Source organism: Geotrypetes seraphini, chromosome 2 (assembly GCF_902459505.1).
Source record: "Geotrypetes seraphini chromosome 2, aGeoSer1.1, whole genome shotgun sequence".
NCBI lineage: Eukaryota > Metazoa > Chordata > Amphibia > Gymnophiona > Dermophiidae > Geotrypetes > Geotrypetes seraphini.
In genome coordinates this window covers 332342492-332355112 of record NC_047085.1, presented here as the reverse complement: position 1 = coordinate 332355112, position 12621 = coordinate 332342492, and the positions used below count along the sequence as shown (strand labels likewise).

Here is a 12621-nt window from a genome sequence, read left to right as displayed (position 1 = left end):
TATGCCCCTCCACACCTCCAGAGATTCCCACCTCTTCTGAAAGCTGATCACTTGATTCCTATGAATAGCTGTTAATTGACTATATACCCTGAATGATCTGAGGCATAGATGGAATATAGTATCTGACCATACTCTTGCTAGGTCCCGTTACATACACATACTACCTTAAATACATTCTTATCCGTTCCCAAAGGTTTATATTGCAACAAAAATAATTTAACATCACATGGTATTACATTCTTCAGCATATCAGAGAGTAAAAGAGCACACTTATTCCAGAAATCTTGTATTAAGGGACAGTTGCACCACATATGACTATAGGTACAAATTAAACCACATCCTCTCCAACAAACTCCAGTCCTAGTAGGGCAATAACAAGCTAATCTGGTTGAATATAAGTACAATCGATAAGACTTTGCTCGACCAAATTAGCTGAAATTGATATTCGCTGTGTTTTCCTATGAATTATTTCCCATTCCTTTAAGGAGATAGTAATCCCTAAATTCTTTTTCCATTTAACTTCATTTAATTATGTACTCCCCTAGGGTTCCCGTGCAACATTACATAATACCTGGTAATAATTTTTTTCTGATTCGTATTCTCTATCAGCATTTCTTCCCACTGCATTTGTGGCCATTGTAACCAATCTTTAATAGGGGATGAAAACAATAAATGCCGAACTTGTACATAAATATGAAAATCAGTAGTGGAAAGAGAATATTGCAAGCACAGCTGTGAATAGGACTTCAATACTCCAGCCTCATATAAATCCCCCAATGTGGTTATTATGCCTTTATTGATCTATCCATTAAAAATTTGTATGTTCCCATACTGGAGCAGATGCATATAATGATATCAAAGGTGCAACAAGTGACAATCTCTTCTTCCCCCAATAATATATTATACTTAATAAACTCACAGCCAACCACAAAAGAAATAGACTCAGGTTAAAGCATAATGAAACAAATTAAGTAGTGCCAGCTCTGTGGCTGCAATGGATGCATTAGCACCTCCAAGACTGATCAAACTCCTTTACTATATCTAGGAAGGATTAATGTATATTGGGTTTAGCATGCCCCAATCATTTTGAAAAGTTATTGCCTATGAACTTATTTAATAAAAGTTTATATAACTATGCTGCTTTCTCACTGGCATTTATCTTCATGTGTAGTATCTGAATATTCTCTCATCACATGCATAATACTCACGCGCTGCCTTGTATTAGGTAATCCTCATGGAGCAGGAATCCACTAGTAAACAGCACAGTCCTCCTTAGGAGTTAGCAGTGTTCAGCTAAGGAAATGCACTACTCAAAGGTTCAGCTTTCTGATGACATGATTCAGTGGAAATTTTTCTAATGCACTTCACAGACTTTCCACAACTTATACAGGATGATGTCTCTCTGCACATCTGCTCTCCAGCTCTTTTGATTTCACACAATTTTCTGTGATCTGAACATACTCCATTCATCCAGGCTATGCAACATGAAAACTGCGATTATGGTTGACTAGATGCTGCTGCATTGAAAAGTAACCAGGGATTACACTAAGTTTGGCAATTTCCTTTTGTAAAGAGGCAGGGCTGTACTTCCTAAAAAGCTTTCCAGAATGCTGCTGTACAACAGCCCTTGCACACTGCACTATTCTCCCATTCTACAATTTACTGAATCAGTGAACTCAAATGCACCAGAAGTAACAGCTAGTTCTGCAGTTCCTAAGCAGGCAAACCAGAAGACCTCACCTCTTTCTTTAGGAATCAGCTTTTATATAAAATGATCTTGGGGGAGTGGGTGGACATTTACACTTATCCCCACTTAAATAGCTCCAGTGAGGTTTAAATGCCAAATAAAAAGCAATGACTATACACTGCAAGTGACAGGTCTCCAGTTCAATCTCTGGGTCCGCTGGGGCTGAAGATGCTGTAGAACAGGCTTGTCCAACCTTTTTCTATTGGGGACCACATCTTATATTTTGTAACATTTGGAAGGCCAAAATACGCAGTTGTGTTTTGCCACATGTTTCATCAGATAGTGGCAAAACACAATGGTATGTTGTCCCGTCTTCAGTCTTTCAAGGGTGATGATGCAGAGGAACTGAAAGAAATCTCGGTGAATCTGGAAGATGTACTAAGCCAAATCGATAAGTTAAAAAGTGATAAATCGCCAGGACTGGATGGTATACATCCCAGGGTACTAAAAGAACTCAAACATGAAATTGCTGATCTGCTGTTAGAGATCTGTAACCTGTCACCAAAATCGTCTATAGTACCTGAAGATTGGAGGGTGGCCAATGTTACGCCAATCTTTAAAAAGGGCTCCAGGGGAGATCTGGGAAATTACAGACCGGTAAGCCTCACTTCAGACCGGGCAAAATGGTAGAAACGATTATAAAAAATAAAATTCTGGAACACGTAGACAAACATGATTTAATGAGACAGAGTCCGTATGGGTTCAGCCGAGGGACATCTTGCATCACCAATTTGCTTGACTTCTTTGAAGGTATGAATAAACATGTGGATAAAGGTGAGCCGGTTGATATAGTGTATCTAGATTTTCAGAAAGCTTTTGATAAAGCTCCTCACGAGAGGCTCCTGAGAAAATTAAAGTGTCATGGGATAGGTGGCAAAGTTCAGTTGTGGATTAGGAATTGGTTATCGGATAGAAAACAGAGGTTAAGGTTATATGGTAATTTTTTTTCAGTGGAGAAGAGTAAACAGTGGAGCGCCGCAGTGGTCCGTACTGGAACAGGTGCTATTTAACATATTTATAAATGATCTGGAAATTGGAACGACAAGTGAGGTGATTAAATTTGCAGATGACATTAAACTGTTCAAAGTTGATAAAACGCATGCGGTTGTTAAAAATTGCAGGCTGTGGTACGCAGCCTATGCCTGCTAGGTGTGTCCCTAGTGCAGAGCCCTGTTTAAAGGCCAACCCTTTCCCCAGTGTTACTGATAAACCTTTTCTTGATTCTCCTGATGCTATTTCTCCCTTGCTCTCTAGAGGGAGTCAGAGAGCACGAGTGCAGAGCGCCCATCCCCCTCTCAGGCCCAGAGTTGCTGATAGGAAATTCTTCCCACCTGAGGGTTGGGGGCGGGGCTGCAAACTAGTTGCCCAGAGAGGAAAGCTCCTGGGAAGTCAGTTAAAAGGAGGAGAGGCACAGGACAGGCAGGAGAGCTCAGGGCTGGGAGATCCTGATGGCAGTTCTCCACTGGAATCTATGGAGCTGACGGAAGCCGAAGAAGAATCTTCTTTGAAGGAGAATGAAGAACCTCAAGCCATGGAACTTGACCCAGATTCATCTGCTGCTCCAGTGAGTGAGATTCTGCCAATGGAAGTTTGCTTCATGAAAGGCAAGCCGCTCGTGGAATAAAAGTGAGTAGCTGTGACCTTATTATATAAAGGACTTCCATGTTTATGCATTGCCCTGTGGGAGCTTTAGTAACCAAGAGCTCCAGAAGATTTGAAAGACTCATGTGAAGGTGTTTTTTTTTTGTGTTTCTCTTACATGAGAAAGGACTGTTACCAGCCCAGGTAGTGGGGGTTTGCCTCACGTATTTTGTGGTGGGATTGTGGGCCTGTTTGGCAGTATATCACCACGTGAAGCGCACTGCCTGCCCAGTATTCAAGCTGCTGGGATAGTCACAGCCGTAGCTCTGACTAGTGCTGTGGTAGTCAATTTAAGACTGTTTGTATTTTGTTTTTCATTGCTGAGAACTGAGTAGAGGTTGAATCCAATAGCCTGAATTTTGGAAAAACTTGAACTTTTGAACATTTCCATTTTGGGACAGTTTGCTGTTTTGTGTTTTTTTTTCTTTTTACTGTTTTGGGACTATTTACTAATCGCAGAAATATCCTGACAAGCTTTATGTTTAATACCAGTGCAAGAATAAATCCTGAGTTTAATTTAAGTATCTACCCTTATCTGGTGTGGCAGTATTTTTCTTCCGCTATTATTTTCCTTGTGCAGATCACCGCGGCTCACAAGAGCACAACTCCCGTGTCCCAGCCGCTCAGGGCCCATTGTCCTGAGCCGGTTGGTGACAAGGCGGACCTTATGAAATTGGAAGACTGGGCGTCCAAATGGCAGATGAAATTTAATGTGGACAAATGCAAAGTGATGCACATTGGGAAGAATAACCTGAATCACAGTTACCAGATGCTAGGGTCCACCTTGGGAATTAGCGCCCAAGAAAATGATCTGGGTGTGATTGTAAACAATATGATGAAACTTTCTGCCCAATGTGTGGCGTGGCCAAAAAAGCAAACAGGATGCTAGGAATTATTAAAAAGGGATGGTTAACAAGACTAAGAATGTTATAATGCCCCTATATCACTCCATGGTGCGACCTCATCTGGAGTATTGCGTTCAATTCTGGTCTCCGTATCTCCAGAAAGATATAGTGGCACTAGAAAAGGTCCAAAGAAGAGCGACCAAGATGATAAAGGGGACGGAACTCCTTTTGTATGAGGAAAGACTAAAAAGGTTAGGGCTCTTCAGCTTGGAAAAGAGATGGCTAAGGGGAGATATGATTGAAATCTACAAAATCCTAAGTGGAGTAGAATGGGTACAAGTGGAATGATTTTTCACTCCATCAAAAATTACAAAGACTAGGGCAGTGTTCTTCAACTGCCGGTCCACAGAAAATTCCTGCCAGTCCGTTGTGGCCGGGCCCGTCCCCGAGTAGGTGGGAAACTACGGTCCGGGCCACAAGTAAGATTTTTAGTACGCCTTTTATATGGTAGTGAAAGGAAGACCCGGATACCGGATTCCTTGGAAAATAGTATCAGGTTTATTACAGTCCCAAAGTATACAGAAAAGAAAACATAAGCAAAAAGAAAAACATTCACCTTGGTTGGTTACAGTCCTTTAGGTGCCTCCTGCACACTATGATATTCCAGTTCAGGTGTTTTAATGAGGAGCTGGATTGCATCTCCTTATCAACAGCAAAAATTATTATCACATCAAAATATTATCAGTTCAGTGCCTTCCTTGGCTCATATTCTCCACTGGGATGTATTGATCTCTCTGGCCCTTTAACACCTTTTAGCTTCTCTAGCTGAGCACGGCTTGCTTCAAGCCTTTCTCCCTCTCAGTTCTCTTTTTCTGCTTAACACGTTGTTCTCACCTCATTAGCTTTGCCAGCACTGCTCTGGCTGTCGGGAAACACATACAATGAGGGAACGTTCTTCAGGAGCTTAGCTGAGGACTCTCACATATTGTATTCCCCCAGGTCCATGTCCTCTTCACTCATATCACTACTCAGGACACTGCACATTTCCCATTCACCCTCATGGGAACCTTGGCTCAAAGTTTCCTTACTTTTCTCAGGTTGTGCTGCCCATCCCCCTCTCTGCAAGTCTGCCAAAATACTTGCAGCCTTTCCCTGGGGATAATTTCTCAGCCCTTCTCTCTGGGGTTTAAGTTGCCAGTCACTGTACCTCCCAAGTGCTGTGCCACCTTTCCTTAGGTGCTGGCTTCCTGCCATACGCTCATGCTGGGATTCAGGCACCCTCTGTGACCTGGAAACTCCTGGAGTAGTTTGGCTGCTCTCATCAGAGACAGCTGTGTCCTCATTCTCTCTCTTCCTCCAGCTCTCCTGCTCCTCTCTCTCTTGTTTTCCCTTCTCTTGCTTCCTTCTCTCTTGCTTCCCCTTCTCTTGCTTCCCCTCGTCTGTAAACTGACTCTGCCTATAAGGCAATCTCCTGGGTCTGACTCCACCCCTTTCTATATTGGTCTCAGGTTTCTCCCTGACCTCTGGAAAGGAGTGATAGGGGAAATTAGTGGTTTTCAGAGCCTTCCTTAATTGGCTCTTCCGCTGTGCTGCTACCTGCCTGGGCTTGCATTCTTTTGGCTGAGCCAGCTGTCCTGGCTCCATGCCGGGTTTTACAGAGCCCTGTGCTGCATTCTGGGGAGTTTTAGCAGTAGTTTTCACTGTGACAGGAGCTTCCCTGTCACATACCCCCCTACTTATACCCCTATCGGTCCTTTCTCCCTTTAAACTCTTAGAGGACTTTTCCCCTAAATGAAACGGAACTCTTTGGGTTATGGGTTTCTTCACCACCCCTTCTTTCTCCTCTGAGGAGCCCCAGCCCTGCTCCCCTCGAGCAGTGTCTGTCCTTATCTCCTCTTCTCGTAGTTCCGGAGTCATCACTCGCTCACATATTAACTGAGCTACACAATCTCCCTCTTTTATTCCATATTCTTTCTCCCCTAGATTCATTACTAAAATCTTCAGGGTTCCCCGATAATCTGGGTCGACCACTCCAGCCCCTATGTGTATGCCATGCCGGAGGGCCAAACCCGATCTTGGCGCAATGCGCCCATAACATTCTCCTGGTAGAGCTATCACTAGGCCAGTATCCACGACCTTTCTGCCCCCTTTTGGCACCTTTATCTCTTGGATACTACTTAAGTCCCAGCCCACGGATCCTGGTGTCACGCGGACTGGCAGTTTAGCCTTGGGAGACAGCCGCATAACCTTTACAATGGGCTTCTCCTTGTCCGGTGTAACCCTTGCCCAGGGAACCTCTTTAATGTCTTTACTCAAACCTACCTCTTCAGGATTTGCTGGTGGACTCTTTTCACCCCGGTCGCTATTCAGGCCTACCTCTTCAGGATTTACTGGCGGACTCTTTCCGCCCCTGTCTCTATTCAGGCCTTCCTCTTCAGGATTTACTGGCGGACTCTTTCCGCCCCTGTCTCTATTCAGGCCTTCCTCTTCAGGATTTACTGGCGGACTCTTTCCGCCCCTGTCCCTATTCAGGCCTACCTCTTCAGGATTTGCTGGCGGACTCTTTCCGCCCATGTCCCTATTCAGGCTTTCCTCTTCAGGATTTGTTGGCGGACTCTTTCTGCCTCTGTCCCTGTGCAGGCCTACCTCTTCAGGATTTACTGGCGGACTTTCCCCGCCCATGTCCCTACACCTCGGACATTCCTTACACCAGGCCGCTACCTCTCGGACTAGTCCGGGCCAATAGAATTTCATTTGGATTCCTTTAATGGTCCGGCCTTGGGTCAAGTGCTCCTTCCCTATGTCCCTATGGATGGACCAAAATATTTGTCCCCTAAAGCTGGCCGGTATTACTAAGCACCTTTGAGCTTTTCGGGTCCTAGGATTCCATCCTCTCTTATAGAGGAGTCCTCCTACTACCTGGAATGCACAAGCCCCCTCTCCAGCAACTTCCCACTGCTCTATAGCCTGCTCTAGCGAAGGATCTTTCCTTTGTTCACGGCTTAGAGTAGGGAATCTTTGGGCCACCTCGTAAGGCACCCAGGGTCTCCAAGATAAGTGACTCCCCCCTCCCTTGCCTGGAGAGCAAGATCTTTTGTCCGCTCGCCTCTCCGCTCGGCTTTTAACTCTTTTATGGGACGGTTCTTCTAGGACATCACCTTCCCGGGGGAAGATCTGGGCTAACTTCTCCTTCTGCACTGGGGAAGCCATCACCCCTCGCATGCTAAAGCATTCCCTAAAGTAGGACCATTCCCGTCCCAGGATTACATCATATGGGGGCCTAGGCATCAGGGCCATTTCCAGAGCATCCTCTCTCCCTTGATACTCTACCCATACCTTCTTCAGTTCATAGGTTAAGGAGGTCCCATGCATGCACTTTATCTCCTTTTGTCCCTGGGGTCTATCGATTCCCTGACCTCGGGCTCTTAAGATCCTCTGCCACACCTTCTGTGCCAGTATGGACTGATCAGCCCCTGAATCTATTAGGGCAACTACCGGAATTCCCTCTATTTTTATCTGGATCATGCATTCCCTCTGGGAACCCCGGACTGTGGACCCAACCTTGTTTGTCAGGTTCCTCCTGACCGGGCATTGCAACCTCCAATGCCCCGGCTTACCACATGCAAAACAATTACCAGCCTGCTTAACCCTGGCCCGCCCCTGGTACCTTCCTCCAGACCTCCTGAAACATCTTTCAAGGCCTTGTTTCAAGGCTCCAGGGCACTCATTCGGGGTCAAACGGGTTACCCGTGACTGGCTCCGATAGTGGCCTGGGTTATTCCCTACATAATCTAGCAAAGTTTGCTTCAGTATGGGATAATTAGCTGCTTGTTCAGCGTTCAAGGTCTGATCTGGTATGTCATCATCTACATTTACTTTATGCAGTCTTATCGGCTCCCCAAAAGGAGCGCCTACCGGCCCGACGACGCCATCACCGCTGCCGGCCACCGGTGTTGCAGGCCTCTGTGCCAGGTTGTTTAGGGCCTATATCTGAGCGGACATTTGCTGCAAAAGTTCCGTGTGCCGCGTTTGCTGGGCCTGGTGATCTGCTTTCCAGAGCTCCGCCTGCGACTGCAGTATCTCCTGAAAACGCAGCTGCATTCTGTGCATCTCCCCTTCTAGGCCTGTCAGGAACTTTGACGCCTCCATCCTGGAACACAAACAAAAGAGAACAGGAAGTGCGGACTTTCAATGCTAGGGTTTCCCTCACTAGCCCTGAGCCTCTGGTCTCCCTTACCCACCAATCCACATCAGCCACCCCTAAGCACCGTTACCTTAGGGACTGATGTGTCTCAGCCTTGGGATATTAGGGCCTCCCCAGCCACTCCTCCGACCAGGAACTCAGGAACCTGGAACCGCTCCTCCGGACTCCGCTCCACTCTTTAGCAGACTGTGTCCTCCGGATGTCTTGATGCTGACTTGTACTCCACCAGGAACCATACTGCACCGGATACTGCTCCTTCTTCCTGCTTTGCCTCTGGGTATTTGTAATCCTCAGGCTCAAATAAAGTCAGGTTAGAAAAATTATGGCTTTCAAAAAAAAAACCACTCGAATTGTTCCACAATTCCCAAAATACTGTATTGCCAGCCTTTGAACACAGTACTTTCTGGCACTATTCTTCACCTCAAAAAGGTCAGCAGCTTGCTTTGCACAAAAAAAAACCCAAAACCAAAATTCGTGTTTTTTTTTTTCTCTTTCCTTCTTGGTGTTTTTTTTTTTTCCAAGTCTTTGGGCGTACTTCCTCCACTAACCTGTGGGCGGCGCGATCCCACCACTGCCACCAACTTCTTGTGGCCGGGCCCGTCCCCGAGTAGGTGGGAAACTACGGTCCGGGCCACAAGTAAGATTTTTAGTACGCCTTTTATATGGTAGTTCAAGTTTCAAGTTTATTAGGATTTTATATACCGCCTATCAAGGTTATCTAAGCGGTTTTTACAATCAGGTACTCAAGCATTTTTCCCTCTCTGTCCCGGTGGGCTCACAATCTATCTAACGTACCTGGGGCTATTGAGGATTAAGTCACTTGCCCAGGGTCACAAGGAACAGTGCGGGGTTTGAACCCACAACCCCAGGGTGCTGAGGCTGTAGATCTAACCACTGCGCCACACACTCCTCAAGGAAGGTAGTGAAAGGAAGACCCGGATACCGGATTCCTTGGAAAATAGTATCAGGTTTATTACAGTCCCAAAGTATACAGAAAAGAAAACATAAGCAAAAAGAAAAACATTCACCTTGGTTGGTTACAGTCCTTTAGGTGCCTCCTGCACACTATGATATTCCAGTTCAGGTGTTTTAATGAGGAGCTGGATTGCACCTCCTTATCAACAGCAAAAATTATTATCACATCAAAATATTATCAGTTCAGTGCCTTCCTTGGCTCATTTTCCCCACTGGGATGTATTGATCTCTCTGGCCCTTTAACACCTTTTAGCTTCTCTAGCTGAGCACGGCTTGCTTCAAGCCTTTCTCCCTCTCAGTTCTCTTTATCTGCTTAACACGTTGTTCTCACCTCATTAGCTTTGCCAGCACTGCTCTGGCAGTCGGGAAACACATACAATGAGGGAACGTTCTTCAGGAGCTTAGCTGAGGACTCTCACATATTGTATTCCCCCAGGTCCATGTCCTCTTCACTCATATCACTACTCAGGACACTGCACATTTCCCATTCACCCTCATGGGAACCTTGGCTCAAAGTTTCCTTACTTTTCTCAGGTTGTGCTGCCCATCCCCCTCTCTGCAAGTCTGCCAAAATACTTGCAGCCTTTCCCTGGGGATAATTTCTCAGCCCTTCTCTCTGGGGTTTAAGTTGCCAGTCACTGTACCTCCCAAGTGCTGTGCCACCTTTCCTTAGGTGCTGGCTTCCTGCCATACGCTCATGCTGGGATTCAGGCACCCTCTGTGACCTGGAAACTCCTGGAGTAGTTTGGCTGCTCTCATCAGAGACAGCTGTGTCCTCATTCTCTCTCTTCCTCCAGCTCTCCTGCTCCTCTCTCTCTTGCTTTCCCTTCTCTTGCTTCCTTCTCTCTTGCTTCCCCTTCTCTTGCTTCCCCTCGTCTGTAAACTGACTCTGCCTATAAGGCAATCTCCTGGGTCTGACTCCACCCCTCTCTATATTGGTCTCAGATTTCTCCCTGACCTCTGGAAAGGAGTGATAGGGGAAATTAGTGGTTTTCAGAGCCTTCCTTAATTGGCTCTTCCGCTGTGCTGCTACCTGCCTGGGCTTGCATTCTTTTGGCTGAGCCAGCTGTCCTGGCTCCATGCCGGGTTTTACAGAGCCCTGTGCTGCATTCTGGGGAGTTTTAGCAGTAGTTTTCACTGTGACAGGAGCTTCCCTGTCACACCGTGCAGGGCCGGCGAGAACGGATTAGTTAAGTAATATCTGGCGTGTCCCCGAGCTTTACACTAGCTGTTCATTTAAGTGCTAAACTCTTACAAACATGCACTGTCTGTCAATTCTATCAACCAATTACAGTTGAGGGGAGAGGCAGATGAGCCTGTTCTTGCCACACCTTATCCATAGCGTCCAGTCCCTCTTTATTCCAGCATAATGTGTCTGGTCTATTCTTTTTGAGTATGTCAGTGAGAGCCATTGCTCTAGTAGCAAACTGTAGTAGCCTATGAGTCCTAGGAACCCCCTAAGCTGCTTCTTTGTGGCTGGCAAGGGATAGGACTTAATGCAATGGACTTTGTCCACCAGTGGTTTCACCTGCCCTCGACCCACTACATAACCCAAATACCTCACCTCCCTCTGGCCACTGTTAATTCAGCTCCCCTCAGTGACTTAAGGACTGCTACAACATATTCCAAGTGCTGAGTCCAACTGCTCGAGTGTATGACTATACCATTGAGGTACGCCTCCACGTAGGGGTGGTGGTCACGCAGCAACTTGCTGACTAGTCTTTGACATGTCACAGCAGTGCCATGAAGTCCAAAAGGCATCCACCTAAATTGGAACAGACCAGTAAGGATAGGCAGTTTTGGGTCTGGCATCTGGCATTAAGGGTATCTGCCAGTACCCCTTCGTTAAGTCTAAGGTGGATAAATACTGGGCTTGTTCCAGGCAATCTAGTAACTCAACTACCCTTGGCATGGGGAAGGCATCAAATTGAGAAACCTCATTAAGCTGCCGTAAATCTATACAAACCTAAGGGTCCCATCTGCCTTGGGCACAATTACTATTGGACTGCACCACAGGTTTTGTGAGGGTTCAGTCACCCCCCAGGGCTAACATTTCCTCCACTAGATTCTGCATCAACTTCTTTTTCTCTTCAGACAACCTATATGGTTTGACCCGTACTATCTTCCCAGGAGTTGTAATGATATCGTGGGACACTACTTCAGTATGCCCTGGGGCCACGGAGAACACATCTTCAAAGTTCTTAACTAATGTCCCCAACTGTTGCACCTGGGCATTAGATAGTTCTGTCCCTATATTGACCCCCCTCTTCCTGAGAGAGATCTGCTACGTGGGGCCTGAAATCTTCCTCCTGGCCTTGCTGTGTTATCAGGGCTAATGTTTCCCTGTCCTTCCAGGGCTTGAGCAGGTTAATGTGATAGGTTTGCTCCCGTCCCTTCTCATCTTTAACCTGATAGTCAACCTTGTTTAATTTTTTGACTGCTATGGCTGGGCCCCTCCACTGTGCCAGGAATTTATGGGGGTCGGTAGGCACCAAAATTAGCACCCTATCCCCAACCTGTAAATGTCTCTCACGAGATCTCTGGTCATAGTAGGCTTTTTGTCTCCTCTGACTCCACTCAAGATTGACCTTACCAACCTGCGCAACCTGGGTCAATCTTTGTGTTAGCTACACCAGGTAGGAGACCACATTTACTTCTTGATCCTCTTGGGGGCTACAATCTTCTCTCAATACATCCAAAATTCCCCTGGGGTTTCTCCCAAAAAGCATTTCAAAGGGGCTTACACCTAAGGAATCCTCTAGCATTGGAGTTTCCCTGGGCTGCCTCCTTGACTGTGATGTCCAGGCATCTAAATGCTGCAGAGCAATGCTCAGCCCTGCGCGGGGAATGGTCCCTGCTCAGCTCTGACTGCCTCTCAGCCTGTTTTGCTAGTAATCCCAAAATGGATGCCCTTAAAGGGGCATAACCCTGTTTTCCCTGATCAGGCTGAGCCCCAACTGAACTCAGAATATTGTCTGCACTACATTCCCGTGCACGGAAGAGGAGTGGAGTTTTCCAGCTGATACATTCAGAGGATTGGGCATGGATTCTGGATTGTACATCAGAATGGTGCCTTGGTGTTTTCATCTATAGTCTGGCCAGACATTTTCTACCAGTACAGCACAGCGTTTCAGACCATGGTCCTAAGCTAAGTAAAACTTTTTTTGCTTTTCCTGTGCACATATATTACTCTTTTGATAATTACAGTT

At 46.2% G+C, this 12621-nt stretch overlaps 1 protein-coding gene across 3 annotated transcripts in view; it reads right to left on the bottom strand.

Moving 5' to 3' along the window:
- GPR141 (G protein-coupled receptor 141) overlaps positions 1–12270 on the bottom strand; it is a 32198-nt gene extending 19928 nt beyond the window's left edge. The window contains exon 1 of one of the 3 annotated variants that reach the window (XM_033934953.1): positions 12157–12270. The gene's annotated coding sequence lies outside the window, so the exon portion shown is untranslated. Of the gene's footprint in view, positions 1–1208; positions 1326–5127; positions 5148–12156 lie in introns of those variants that run through there. The other 2 variants (XM_033934952.1, XM_033934951.1) reach the window with 2 other exon arrangements.
- Positions 12271–12621: the final 351 nt, after the last annotated feature.